Source organism: Amphiprion ocellaris, chromosome 1 (assembly GCF_022539595.1).
Source record: "Amphiprion ocellaris isolate individual 3 ecotype Okinawa chromosome 1, ASM2253959v1, whole genome shotgun sequence".
Taxonomy (NCBI): Eukaryota; Metazoa; Chordata; class Actinopteri; family Pomacentridae; genus Amphiprion; species Amphiprion ocellaris.
In genome coordinates this window covers 4,867,258-4,881,299 of record NC_072766.1, presented here as the reverse complement: position 1 = coordinate 4,881,299, position 14,042 = coordinate 4,867,258, and positions in this window count along the sequence as shown.

The window sequence follows — 14,042 nt, the reverse complement described above, 5'->3', positions numbered from 1 at the left end:
TCATAGGGTGCCTGACATGTTTGTTTTTTTTCCGGGTCGATACAGATTTTTTTTGTAATCAAGGAGATCAATAACCAAGATTTGGAATCACTACACATTTGCAGAAAAAATAAAGTTTTTGAACAGCACATAAAGTTAAGTTAAAATTAAAATAATCACGAGTTGCAGCCTTTGCTTATTTATGTTTTACATGCTGAAGTTGATCTTCAGTGTTTCACTGATCAGATTGTGCTGTGGGCAGGACAAAGATCAGAGGGAGGCAGCTGCAGCAGACCCAAAGTAGTTTCACATTCATTTATCTGATCAGATTTCAGGGGGCTTTTTTTTTTTTTTTAAGAAATGGGACCAATAATTGAAAACATGCTAAATATCAGATGGGATCATTGGTGTCACAGGACATCTGCAGACACAGGTCAAAGATTACAAGGAGTTTATTTAACGAATGAAACTAAAACCAACACAGAAAGGATAACTAAACCAAGGTGAAAACAAAAAGGGGAAACCAGACTAATTGTAGGAGAAAGGTTCTGGATTCAAAGTCTCTGGTCTGGCAGAGAGCGGAAGAATGAAGAACCGGACCTTCGTGGATTAAGGTGATTGAGAACAGGTGAATCAACCCCCACACCTGTGAGAGAGATGGATGGATAGATAGATGGATGGATGGATGGATGGATAGATGGATGGATGGATGGATGGATGGATGGATGGATGGATGGATGGATGGATAGATAGGTAGGGAGGTAGATGGACCATAGATAGATGGATGGATAAGTAGATCCTGCAGTGGGGAAATTTTCAGCGTGGCAGTAGCAGATAGGAAAAAAAGTTTAAAAAAAAAAAAAAAGCAGCACTCAGTGCACAGATATAAATAGATGCTTTCTCCTTAGAGAAGAAATAGAAATGCTTGTAAAAAAAAAAAACTGTGAAATTGCACATATTGACTTATTTACATTTTATTGCAGTTATTTCATGGGTGATCTGAACTACTGGGAGCAGGCTTGATTGAACACAGTCTGACTGCTGCAGGAAGGAAGGACCTCCTTCAAACATCGTGGGTGAAGCAGTCTGTCCCCGAAGGAGCTGCCGGTGATGGTCCTGTTTCCTGCAGGGGGTGGGAGATGTCCTCCATGATAGACAACAGCTTTGTCATCATCCTCCTGTCTACCACCAGCCCAGGACAGAGCTTGCTTTCTTAAACAGTTTCTTTAGTCTCTTCCTGTCTGCAGCCGTGATGCTGCTGCTCCAGCAGACCAGTCCATACAGGATGGCTGATACCACCACACAACCATAAAAGGTCCTCAGAATTGCTCCCTGCACCCCAAAGGACCTCAGTTTCCTGAGCAGGTGAAGTCTGTTCTGACCTTTCTTACACCGTGCGTTGGTGTTCTATCTCTAGACATGTTTGAATGTCTTTATCAATAAATGCTCAAACATATGTTGAGTGTCAGCTCAGCTCTTTGTTCCATACATGTAAATGTTCCTATGTGATTGGTGTCTTGCAGTCAGAGTGTAAAGAATTGAAGCTGTCAGAGGCTTTCTGTGGTGAAGAGGCTGCAGGACATCAGCTGCTCCAACAGGTGAAGCCTTTGTTCTTTGGCTCCAACCAGAAGCAGCAATAAATCAGCATGAGCTGCAGCTTATCCACCTCATAGAGTGTATAATAAAGAAACCAAGAGGTTTTAGTTGATAGCTGTCGCTAGCAGTGTGTTGTTCAGGTTGTGAGGAGAAGTAAAAAGCTTACAGCACCTGGTATTCCCAGGTAGTCTCCCATCCAAATACTAACCAGGCCCAACCCTGCTTAGCTTTGCAGATCAGATGAGATCTGGTGTATTCAGTCTCAGAAACAAACCTCACATGATTCAGATCTCCACTCACACCTTTTATTTGTCGTTTGGTTGCGCCAGTACTAATTGATAGCATCATTTAAGCAAAGTTAGAGCAACATCTTGTAGGACAGGTGGTGTAGAGGTAAGTTTTTTGCCTCCCCGGTACCTTAGTACCTTTATTATCTTCACTTCCTTAATACTTTTGTGTACCATCATTTACGAAAACTAACAGCTACACCCAGTAGGAAGGATAGCGCAGTGGTAAGTTATCTGCCTCTCATCCAGGAGGTCCTTGGTTTGAATCCAGCTCAAGGCTCTTTTTACACTTTGGCTGCATGACAACCTCTTGCAACCATCATTACAACAAACTCCACCAAGGACCTTGTGTGACAGATAGCTCACACAGAGGGTGTGTGTCTGTCATGTGGGCGGTCACGGTTCGAATCCCTGCTGGGAACCTTGTGGAGGGTGATAGTGGAGTGGAAAGGGTGTGGAGTGGTGTGGAGTGGAGTGTGATTGGACTGGACTGGGGCTGGTAAAAAGGAAAACAAGGAGATTTACGCATAAGCAAGGCACGAAGGCACGAAGGCACGAAGGCACGAAGGCACGAAGGCACGAAGGCACGAAGGCACGAAGGCACGAAGGCACGAAGGCACGAAGGCACGAAGGCACGAAGGCACGAAGGCACGAAGGCACGAAGGCACGAAGGCACGAAGGCACGAAGGCACGAAGGCACGAAGGCACGAAGGCACGAAGGCACGAAGGCACGAAGGCACGAAGGCACGAAGGCACGAAGGCACGAAGGCACGAAGGCACGAAGGCACGAAGGCACGAAGGCACGAAGGCACGAAGGCACGAAGGCACGAAGGCACGAAGGCACGAAGGCACGAAGGCACGAAGGCACGAAGGCACGAAGGCACGAAGGCACGAAGGCACGAAGGCAGATTTTTGGCAAATTTTGCCCAAATGTAAAAAAAAAAGCTTGAGCAGGGTGGGGGATCGAATCTGCACTCTCCAGGTTCCAAACCACCAGCACTACCTCTGGACTACCAGTCCTACATACCCAAATACAGGCTTTTCTTCTATTCGTCAAGGCAGTGACATCAACACTGAAAGAAAAAAAAACAATCCACAAAATCAAAAAAAGAAGATAATCTACCTACAACTTTTAAAGAACACGCTAAAAAACACAATACTAAAAAGTCAGACTCTTCTCCTCATCACTCATTTTTACATTTTAACACAATTTCAAAGCCACACAAATCACATTCTTCATGTCAAATCACTTCTCTTCACTACAAATGGGAGAGAACAGCAAACAAATAAAATACAACTTATGGCTTAAATATCTTCAAAATCTCTTTGCTATTCCTCTACATTCAAATTCCTCAACACCACTCAACAATCACCTGCAGGATCTCTTACTTCTTTCTTAGCTCTGACAAAACATCTTCAAGACTCTGAGAAGACAACTCATTTTCAACACATTTGCTGCTTCGTCTAAGTGTCCACACACATCTCCAGTCATCCACAGGCCTCACCACTGATCAGCTGCACAAACTTACATGTTAAACTTCTCCAAAGATAAAATACAGGCCCTTCTGTCTGATCACAGCTTTTACTGGTGGCTCATATTTCAAGTTCATTTCCTTGCAAAGTCTTTATTTTGGATTAAAGTGGGATCTGTGACCAGGCAGATCACTTGTTTATTCTTAGCATTTGGATTTCACTGACATTCCTGTCATGTAGAAAAATAGAAATATCTTTGCATTGATTCAGCTAAACTAACTGCAGACACTGAGAGGCGTAAAGTTCAACAAATGCTGTTTTTATTTACTTCACTGGTGACATCAGTAGATGCTTGCAGTGAAACCACCACTGCAAATATTTATGCATTTAAGTATTACAACTGAAAACTCCCTACAAACGTCCACTTCTAACACCACAAACATTGTCCAGAGGAAATGATATTAGCTGAACATAAAAACATGTAAAACAGCTCTGATGCTTTCATCCTGAGCTCCACTCAAACATTTCACTGTGCAGCAGCTCAGCAGTTTGTTTAAGAAAAGCATTTAGGTTCAATCTGTGAAGCCCAAAACCCACCAGCTTTGAAAAATGACACCATTTACCAGAGTCACAAACTGTAAAAACAGAAGGAATTGTTGGATTTTCTATGTGAATGTGTCGCCTCTCTAGTTAACTCACCCGGTTACGTCTCCATCCTGACGCTGCTCTGCTGGACCGGAGCTTCTGGACCAGCCGGGTGGACCTTCCTTCACAGATCTTCCCGGTGGGAGTGATTCTGAGTCGGCCTTGGTTGACTGCAAACTCCTTAAAATGGACACATGAGAGGAAATCGTGGACAAATCGATACAACAGCTTGTTCGGTTTGTCCTGTTCTTAAATGGGTAGAAAACTGCTGAGAGCTCTCAGTTCAATTCAATTTTCAATTCAATTTTATTTATATAGCGCCAATTACAGTCAAATTGTCTCGAGACGCTTTACAGAACCCATATGCCTGACCCCCAGAGCAAGCCAAAAGGCGACAGTGGCAAGGAAAACACCCTTTTAACAGGGAAAAAAACCTCGAGCAGAACCCGGCTCTAATGTGGGGGGAACCATCTGCCTGCTGGCCGGGCGGGTTGAGAGGGACAGAAGAGGTAGAAAGGTAGAGATAGAGGGGTAGAGGTAGAGATAGAGGGGTAGAGATAGAGAGGTGGGGGGTGGGACACAAGGACCATAAAACACAGCCACACATCTGAAGCATCCAGCATCCAGCTCTGGGACCAGGGACACTCGGAGAAAGGACACAGAAAGAAACAGAGTGAATGTAATGCAATAATGGTATATGTAGTAAATACATAGGTAGTTAGAGAAGGGCTCAGTGCATCAAGAGAGGTTCCCCAGCAGTCTAGGCCTATAGCAGCATAACTAGGGGCAGAACTAAGGGACGTCAAGAGGGGAAGTCAGTTGTGCAAATGAAAACACAAGCATACCCCGTCAGGGTCCCCCAGTCAGCCCTAACTATAAGCTTTGTCGAAAAGGAAGGTTTTAAGCCTGGTCTTAAAAATAGAGAGGGTGTCCGCCTCCCGAACCCAAACTGGGAGCTGGTTCCACAGGAGAGGCGCCTGATAACTGAAGGCTCTGCCTCCCATTCTACTTTTAGAGATTCTAGGAACAACAAGTAAGCCTGCAGTCTGAGAGCGAAGAGTTCTGCTAGGATAATATGGTACTATCAGGTCTTTAAGATATGATGGAGATTGGTTGTTAAGAGCTTTATATGTCAGAAGAAGGATTTTGAATTCTATTCTAGATTTAACAGGAAGCCAATGAAGAGAATCCAATATAGGAGAAATATGATCTCTCTTGCTAACTCCCGTCAGTACTCTGGCTGCAGCATTTTGGATCAGCTGTAGATGTTTCAGAGAGCTATTGGGACAACCTGATAATAAGGAATTACAGTAGTCAAGCCTAGAAGTAACAAATGCATGGACTAGTTTTTCTGCATCAATCTGAGACAGGATGTTCCTGATTTTCACAGTATTTCTCAGGTGGAAAAAGGAAGTCCTACAGATTTGTTTTATGTGCGAGTTAAAGGACATGTCCTGGTCAAAGATAACACCGAGGTTCCTCACAGTAGTACTGGAGGCCAATGTAATGCCATCCAGAGTAGCTATATGCTTTGAAAGCAATTCTCTAAGATGTTTGGGGCCAAATACAATGACTTCAGTCTTGTCTGAATTTAGTAGTAAGAAATTATAGGTCATCCAGGTCTTTATGTCCTTAAGACAATCTTGCAGTCTAGCTAGCTGATTAGTTTCATTTGGCTTCATAGATAAATACAATTGAGTGTCGTCAGCATAACAATGGAAATTAATACAGTGCTTCCTAATAATGTTGCCTAAGGGAAGCATGTATAATGTGAACAGTATCGGTCCTAAGACAGAACCCTGAGGAACTCCATGATTAACCCTAGTATGCTCAGAAGAGTCATTGTTGACATGCACAAACTGGAACCTGTCTGATAAGTAGGATTTAAACCAGTCCAGTGCTGTCCCTTTAATGCCAATAGAATGTTCTAGTCGCTGTAATAAAAGTTTGTGGTCGATTGTATCGAATGCTGCACTAAGGTCCAATAAAATAAGTATAGAGACCAGTCCATTATCTGACGCTATGAGAAGGTCATTAGTAACTTTCACCAGAGCTGTTTCTGTGCTATGATGCACTCTGAAGCCTGACTGAAACTCTTCAAACAAGCTATTCCTTTGTAAATGTTCACATAATTGATTTGCAACTGTTCTTTCCAGAATTTTGGAGAGAAATGGGAGGTTGGAAACTGGTCTATAGTTGGCTAAAACATCTGGATCTAGAGTGGGCTTTTTAAGTAAAGGTTTGATTACAGCAACCTTAAAAGCCTGTGGTACATAACCTGTTACTAGAGAGAGATTAATCAGATCTAACATTGAGGAATCAGCTCTGACAGAGTGTTGCTCTGACTCCATGTGTGACTGAGGCTGGAGTGAACAGAGCTGCTGCTGCTCAGATGCAGCTTCTTATTAGCACAACAACAGACGCTGCGTTCACTACGTCTGTGGGTGTGGAGCTGATAAAGAGGATCTTCACCACTGACCTGAGCTGCTGCCACACGGTGAGACGTCCAACAGAGTCACTGAGCAGCTGATGATGAAGAAGATGAAGGCTTCAGGAGGAGGTGGAGGAGGAGAAGCTGCAGGGCCACATGAGACACTGAAGAGACAAACCAGAAATGATTCACACACTAGACATGAAGAAAAGAAAACATCAGAGAGTGTAAAATACAAGAATGAGTCCTGAACATCACAGGCGTAACCCGTAGAGCTACATGACCACACATGTTCTGGTCTTGAAAACGTGTATTAATCCAATAGAAAGTCTAGGGGTAGGGTTAGGGTTGGAGAGGAAGGTCCTTACAGTTGTAATGAAAAAAATAGGGTAATTAATATTACACATAAATATTTTTAATGTTAATACTAAGCAGCCGAATATTCTGAGAAATTAATCCGTGGTTTTTCCTTCAGCCGTTGTAGATCTAGATAACCTAAAGGTACAGTGCAACCACAACGGCTGAAGGAAAAACCCCAACTTTATTCTAAGAATTTTTTGGCTAGTGTGACTTAATATTAAATTATGAAAAAATGTATAATTTTATATCCATGTTTTTGGTACATTGCTACTGTCAGGACCTTCCTCTGTAACCCGAACCCTACCCCTAGACTTTCTATTGGATTGATACACCTTTGCTGACAGCCAACATGTGTGATCATATAGCTCTGCGGGTTAAGCCACTGATGCATGTAGTTGGTCCTCAACGCTGAGGCCCTGGTTCGATTCCCGCTCGCAACCCTGTGCTGTATTAGTTGTTCTCATTCTTATTTCTACCCCATTGTCTGGCTGTCTCTCACTACGCCTATCCATCAATTAACTGCAAAAGACTACAACACTTATTTACAAATTTCCTGTTTATTTATTAAATACAATTCTTTAATTTCTTACATCTTTTTTTCCCCCCATACTTTATAAAAGTTTAATTGTCTTAACTTTTTCCCATTTATTTAATTGCTTCTTTTTTATGTATTTTCTTTCTTTAATCTTCTTCTTCTTTCTAGAATTTAACACCAACCTTCAATTTTGGATCATTTTTAGACATTTTGAAAAGCTATCAACTCAAACAGGGTAACACCGACAGATATGAAATTCAGCCAGGATGTACTCCAGGCATGGGTGATCAAAAGTTATCAAAATGCTCCACAAAAGTCTGAGGGCGTGGCCATGGCAGGCTCCCAAACTTTGATGCTTCGACATGACACATCAACTGCTGTGTAACTGCCCTAAACATACTCTAATCTGCCTCAAACTTTACATGTATGATCAGAGTCCCGCCCTGATGACATTCACATGCTGAAATACAGCCACAGTCATAACGCCACCTGGTGGATAGAAGGAAAAGCTCTATAACTAGCCTGGACATGGTCCGATCTGCCTGAAATGTTATGTGTCATCAGAGTGCGGACGTGATCACATCCATAGGCCAATATACACTCTCGGTCGCAGCGCCACCTGGTGGACGTGCGTGGATTCGACGACGAGCATGGATGCGAGGACCCGTCCAACGCTGCTTGCAGCTTTAATTAAGGATTGCATTTTTCATATGTTGTTCCAAAGTCAAGGTTTAAATCCAAAGGTGACTGATCTTTCTCCATCAGGACCTCGACTTTGGAACGACCTACCGGCGGAGTTGAGGCATGCAGAGTCAGTAACATCTTTTAAATCACTTCTGAAACCCACTATACAGACTTGCTTTGATGTTAAGTTTACTTTTAGCTTTAATTAGTTGTAGTGTTCTATTCTGTATTATGTCCTGTTTATGTCATATGTTGTCTTGTTTTATTTTAATTTTGGCTGCCTAGTTCTTTGGTGTGATGTCACCTTTAATTCTTTAATTCTGTATTTGTTTTAGATTTTTAATATCTAATTTTTAACCTTCAGTCGTATTAATTTTTAAACTGCCTAATTCCTTTGTTTGATATGCGTGTTAATCTAGCTAATTATTCATTTAACTTATTATCATTTTTACTATTTGTTTTATTTGACTACTCTGCCTTATCTTGCTTGATTGTCTGTGTGTTTGCATGTTTTGACTGTCAAAGCGCCCTGTGAACGCTGTTTTTAACCCTCCTGTTGTCCTCATTTACGGGCACCAAAAAATATTGTTTCCTTGTCTGACAAAAATCCAAAAATTCAGCAAAAAAATTCCCCAAATTTCTGAAAATTTGCAAAACCTTCAGGAAGAAAATTCCAAATTTCCTTTAGAAGTTTTATTTTATAAAAAAAATCCCTCAAATTTGCCAAGTAAATTCTTGTAGATATTTTCAAAAAATTAGTAAAAATCTTCCAAAAAAAATCCTAAAAATATCTAAACTGATTACACACACACACACACACACGCACACACACACACACACACACACACACACACACACACACACACACACACACATATATATATATCAGTAAAAATATCAGTAAAATTTCTAAAATTCAACCAAAATCCAGCAAATTTCGCTGGATTTTGGTTGGGTTTTTTTGTGAATGTTCTTAAGAAACATTTTTAACATTTCTTTTTTTCCCACCACAAAATGTTCAAAGATTTCCCAAAAATGTTAAAAATGTGAACATCAGAAGTTTCACTGTGAAAATATTTTTTTCCCCCACATTTTCAAACTTTAAAATGGGTCAATTTTGACCTGCAGGACAACATGAGGGTTAAGGGGGCTATGGAAGTAAAGTATTATTATCTTGCAGCTCCTGACATTTGTTCTTTTCAGGGTGATTTCTCACCACAGCATCTGGTTGAAGCTGTCAGTCTGTATTTTCATGACAGCTTATGACAGAGCAGATTTGGATTTTAGTGTAATATTGAGCAGAATTTGCAATTAAAAGGTTTTACCCATGTTATCTTCAAATGAGAGCCATTTTTTTGAATTTACTGATTTTGTCCACTAGGTGTCAGAAAAACATTAAATAAGCTGATCTGAAGCACCCTCCTCATGTCACCTGCCTATTTCTTTGTGATGAACTTTTCTTTATTGGTAGATGCTACATACACTACCAGTCAAAATTTTGGACCCAGGTTCACAGGTGTTTTTGTGAATTAACCTTTTCCAAAATGCTGAACATGTTAACAAACGATAAATGTTCATCCCTATGTCTGGACACAATCAGTTTCTCCCTATCCTGAAATACTGCAGCATATATGTGTACATATACACACGTGGACAAAATTGTTGGTACCCCTCGGTTACTGAAAGAAAAACCCACAATGGTCACAGAAATAATTTGAACTGACAAAAGTAATAAATAAAAATTCTATGAAAATTAACCAATGAAAATCAGACATTGCTTTTGAACCGTGGTTCAATAGAATTATTTTAAAAAATAAACTCATGAAACAGGCCTGGACAAAAATGATGGTACCCCTAGAAAAGACTGAAAATAATGTGACCATAGGGACATGTTCAATCAAGGTGTGTCCTCTAATTAGCATCACAGGTGTCTACAAACTTGTAATCAGTCAGTCGGCCTATTTATAGCAGCCACCATCAGCTAACGGCTACCGCTGTCACCATCCGGCCCAGCCACCATCAGCTAACGGCTACTGTCGTCACCATCCGGCCCAGCTACCACCAGCTAACGGCGGCACCAGCAAAAGGCTACCGTTGTTACCATCAGAACCCGCCACCACCTGCTGGCGGCGGCTGGGCTAGCGGTTAGCGGCGGCTAGCCAGCGGCGGCTAAGCTAGCGGCGTCTAATCTACCGGCGGCTAAGCTAGCGGCGGCTAATCTACAGGCGGCTAAACTAGCGGCGGCTAAACTAGCGGCGGCTGGGCTAGCGGCGGCTAAGCTAACGGCGGCTAAGCTAGCGGCGGCTAAGCTAACGCCGACGAGCTAATCTACAGGCGGCTAAACTAGCGGCGGCTGGGCTAGCGGCGGCTGGGCTAGCGGCGGCTAAGCTAACGGCGGCTAAGCTAGCGGCGGCTAAGCTAACGCCGACGAGCCAGCGTCCCACCCGGGCCAACCAGGATACCAACAGCCCCCAACACCGGAAGCTAACGGCAGCTAAGCTTCAACATACCACCCAAGAAGAATGAAGAAATTGAAGAAATAAAGAAGGCACTGTATTTTATGTCTGAGGAAATTGCAACTGTCTCTAAACAGCAGAAACTGATTCTTAATATGATGAATGAAATAAAGGAACTAAAAAAACAAAACGATGAGAAGGATAAGAAGATCGCCAGTCTGGAAGGGCGTATAACAGACCTGGAGCAGTACACCCGCATGAATGACGTTATTGTCAGCGGTCTGGAGACCAGACCCAGGTCCTACGCTAGGGCTGTTACATCAACGGCTGACGGGGAACTCACCGATCTAGACAGAGACTCAGTCGAACAACAGGTAACTACCTTCCTTACACAGCAAAGGTATATCAATAGCCAACGCAGACATTGAGGCTTGTCATCCTCTCCCTCGAAAAAAATCAAAGTGGCATACCAGCAATAATTATACGTTTTGCAAACAGAAAACACAAAAATGCACTTCTCAGGCAAGGTAAAAATCTGAAGGGATCAGACGTCTATATAAATGAGCACCTTACAAAGAAAAATGCTGACATTGCCAGAGGTACGCGCTTCCTCAGGAAACAGAAGAAAATTCAGTCAACCTTGACAACCAACTGCAAAGTATTCATAAAATTAAACGGTTCACCTGAGGAGGCTAAAGTGATTATGATAAAAGACATCGAGGAGCTGAACAAATACAGATGATTCCTGAACTGGTCTGAACTAATATTACCATGGACTCTGGTGAAGAACCTGACTGTTTAAACCTGACAATGTCGGAGAACAAAAGATACGAAAAGGACTGTGATGTTTGGAACCTTAAATCTCTCAAATTCACTGATCATAAAATGCTGGACTTTGAACAAGATATTGATCCCGAATACAATTTTCTTAATAACTTAAATATCAACTGTCAATACTACTCTGATGATCAGTTTAACAAAATCACAAAATTAGATAAGGGAATGTCAATTATTCATTTCAATAGTAGGAGTCTGTATGCAAACTTTGAAAGCATCAAAAACTACTTGAAACAACTAAGCAAGCCATTCCAGGTGATTGCCATATCTGAGACCTGGCTCGGCAAGGATAAGGGTGCAGATTTTGATTTGAAGGGATATGAACTGAATTATGTAAATAGGAAAAATTTAAAAGGTGGGGGAGTGGCCTTGTATGTAGATAAAGGATTAAATTACAAAATAGTGAATAATATGACAACTGGTATTGATGATGTGATGGAAATTATTACCGCAGAAATCTACTTGGGAAAAAAGAATGTATTAGTGAGCTGTGTCTACAGAGCACCGGGCTCCAGTGTCGAAGCATTTAAAAACAATATGGAAAACATGTTTGACAAGACTAATCATAAAGCTGTCTTCATCTGTGGAGACTTCAACTTAGATCTTCTTAACCCAAATAAGCATAAACCAACTGCTGAGTTTATTGATGTCTTGTTCAGCATGAGCTTTTTCCCGCTTATCACCAAACCAAGCCAAATAACCTCTTACTCTGCAACCCTAATTGACAATATATTCACAAATAGTATGGATAGCAGCTTAAAAAGCGGCTTACTGATAAATGACATCAGTGACCACTTGCCGGTTTTTGCAATATATAATTGTGGCTTTAAGTACAAGGATGTAAAACGGATCATATATAGGAGAGTGCGAACAGAGGAAGCTATAAACAAATTTAGAAATGCATTGCAAATACAAAACTGGAAAAAAGTGCTTAACGAGACAGATACAAACAGAGCATGCAAATCATTCCTGAGCACATTTAAATCCCTATATGATGAATACTGTCCCTTAAAAGAATGCATCCAGAAAAATAAAGACACAGATAGATCTTGGATGACAAAGGGACTACAGAATGCATGTAAAAAGAAGAATTTGTTGTATAAAGAATTCATTAAACTCAGAACTGTAGAAGCAGAAAGCAAATACAAAAGGTACAAAAACAAATTGACTAATATTCTGAGGAAATGCAAGAAAGATTATTATCAGAAAATCTTAACTGATAATAAAAATAATATCAGAGGCATGTGGAATACGTTAAATAATATTATCAGGAAGGGATCAACACACATAAATTACCTTCAGTATTTCAAAGACAATGACAATACTATAAACAATCTGGATGATGTGGTAAACAGGTTTAATAGCTTCTTTGTAAATGTGGGATCGAAATTAGCGGACGAAATTGTTAGTCCACAGTCAGAGGGAGAGACAATTGCTGCGGAGCTGCAACGCAACAACCCAAAATCAATCTTCTTGAATGCAGTAGACGAAAGAGAAATTATTAACATTGTTAACAAATGTAATAACAAAAGGTCTACAGACTGTAACGACATTGATATGGCTTTAATGAAGAAAGTCATTGATACAATTGTAAAACCCTTAACTTTTATCTGTAATTTATCCTTCAAAACAGGTATATTCCCAAGCCAAATAAAAACTGTCAAAGTCATCCCTATCTATAAAACTGGAGAGAGAAATCAATTTACCAATTACAGACCGATATCTCTACTTCCCCAATTCTCAAAAATATTAGAAAAATTGTTTGTTAACAGATTGGATAATTTTATTGAAAAGCATGAGCTGCTGGCTGAGACTCGGTATGGTTTTAGGTCAAATAGATCTACATCCATGGCATTGATGGAAGTAGTTGAACACATTACCACTTCTCTTGACAATAAAGAAATGGCTATAGGTATATTTATTGATTTAAAAAAAGCATTTGACACTATTAACCATGATCTACTATTCAAAAAACTGGAAAGGTATGGGATCAGAGGAGTTGTGTTATACTGGCTGAGAAGCTACTTGACTAATAGGCAACAGTTCGTACAGATAGGGGATTCCAAATCAAATTGCTTAAATATAACTTGCGGAGTCCCACAGGGGTCTGTTCTGGGTCTGAAACTTTTTATTTTATATATAAATGACATATGTAGGGTATCACATCTCTTAAAATTTGTGTTATTTGCAGACGACACCAATATCTTCTGTAAAGGGGATAATCTGCAACAGCTCTTGGAGGTAGTCATGACAGAAATGAGCAAACTGAAAACTTGGTTTGACTTGAATAAATTATCATTAAATTTAAATAAAACTAAATTTATGCTGTTTGGAAAAAACAACATCAATACACAGGCAAATGTAATGATAAACAATGTTCACATAGAAAGAGTGTATGAGTATAAATTTTTGGGTGCTGTTCTAGATCACAAAATCTGCTGGAAACCCCATATTGAATATGTTAGAGCAAAGGTAGCACGGAGTATTGGTGTGATGGGGATGGCAAGGCACGTGTTGAATGAGAGAGCTCTGTATATTTTGTATAATTCACTGGTGTTACCGTATTTCAATTATTGTTTGGAAGTCTGGGGAAACACATACAGGACCACCTTACAGCCCCTAACCATACTCCAGAAAAGAGCCATACGGATCATTAGTAATGTCGGTTATTTTGACCATACTAACACACTATTTTCAAAATTAAACACACTAAAATTAAAAGACCTAGTTGACTTTAGAACTGCGATGATGATGTATAG